This window comes from Bombus huntii, chromosome 2 (assembly GCF_024542735.1).
Source record: "Bombus huntii isolate Logan2020A chromosome 2, iyBomHunt1.1, whole genome shotgun sequence".
Classification (NCBI taxonomy): domain Eukaryota; kingdom Metazoa; phylum Arthropoda; class Insecta; order Hymenoptera; family Apidae; genus Bombus; species Bombus huntii.
This window is the reverse complement of record NC_066239.1, coordinates 10,837,865-10,839,707: the sequence shown is the minus strand read 5'-3', so window position 1 is coordinate 10,839,707 and position 1,843 is coordinate 10,837,865.

Genomic DNA, 1,843 nt, shown 5'->3' with positions numbered 1-1,843 from the left:
TAATTTAATGACTATTAGTATACATATAACTGATTATACCATCTTTTGTCAATTTCTGAATATTTCTGTTCGCATGATAAAATAACCATTGTATCGTTAAAGGATGATAGTTGTTATACTACGATTACTAAATAAACTGTCCAGGAGAAACTCGGTGACACACTGATAAACTACAATATATGTATACTAGTATGTAAATGAAATAAAAGCTAAAAAATACATTATAAGTAAGTACATGAATACGTACCCTGTTGAGACAAATTTTCAATCACTGCAATTGGATACTTCTCCAAGCACGAAGAACGATACAGTGAAGTCCAGTTAAAACTATTCACTCGAATAAATATTTAAGAATGGACTAATGGGAGTCCATTGATAAACCGCATGTTTGATAAAGTAAAAAGTTGACAATTAGGGAGACGGGCTAAAGTCCCAGGTCGAGAATTGTTGTCAACGGTGGACGCAACAATTGCGTTTTTATAATGAGAAATAGGCGTCACAATGTGTTTACTTGAACCTTAGATACCAAGATAGGAGCGTGTGTATCGTACACACAGAATTCTTCGCTATCTTCTTATTATCGATCAAATAATATTTAGCACAACCTCATTAGAGAGTCGTCTAATCATTTGGTTCCGATGCCGCCTAATGACTGGACCTAATAATACCGATCCCGTATTAATTTCGTGTTCATCTACCGAGGAACATGTGGTGTGCGAATAGACTCGAGGAGACGAGACTGGACACACCAGCTGGTCTAGGAAGAGCGTCCTAGCTTTCATTTTTTCGCAGAGCCATCTATTTTGTCCTTGAATTAGGCAAAAATTAACCCTGTTGCAATTTTCGAATGTTTTCGTTTAATATCGCTTTAATCTTTGAGAGTCTTTAACGTTTACCTGTTAAAAAGACCTTTAACCGGTTATTAAAACGAGAAATCACATTAATTATTAGCCATGATTCTTTCATATTTTCTACAAATTTCTAAAGGTGCGAGCAATTAAATATTCGTATCAAAGGTGAAACTGCAGCGTTTCGTACTGAAGTATGAAAGTTTCGTTATATTTCTTCATATATGCCGTCATATTGCTGTATTGTATTGCCATGGTATTGTATTCCTTCTGTTCATTAAAAAATGATGGTACGATTTCAAAGAACGAAGTTATACAAGATTTAGTAGAAGCAAGTATAGAAAAGGGAATAGGAAGTAGTAATAAGAACTTAAGGTCCAAAGGTAAAGCGTAACTATATAGTGATATGAAACTACCTTTGATAAGAGAATAGAATACAAGAAAGGGGTGAAATAAGAAAGTTTCAAAGAGAAAGTTTCTTACGAAAGAATCATTGAGTCGACGCAGAAAAGAGAAAAGGAAGAAGCTACTTGTATTTCGTTCCTCCTAGTATCTGGTATCATCCAGTAGTTAAATGGAATATACTGATCATTAAATTGAAGCTATCGTAGCAATCGAATAAAACTCACAATTTGTGGTCTTTCATGATTTATCTTTTTCCAAATAGATAATTTGACTTACGTCAACTACAAACTTACTTGTTTTATTGTTACTCTTATGTCATTCTTAAATAGCTTAAATTTTAACCAATTGCTTGTAAATATTTTCTTATAACCAAAGAGTACAAAAAGAATCAAAAAAGAGTAGAAAAAGGTATCTACGAAGTCCAAGATATCTTCGTGTTCAGGCATCCTCGGTATATCGATGCCTCGAGCATCCACAAAAGAATTATTCCGTGCTGGTTTACGCGGTGTGGCATCGTTCTTTAAGCGGATAGACGCACCCTAAATTTTTTCTTCAATTCTCGAAGATCCCTTCGTCTTTCCTCGCGTCCA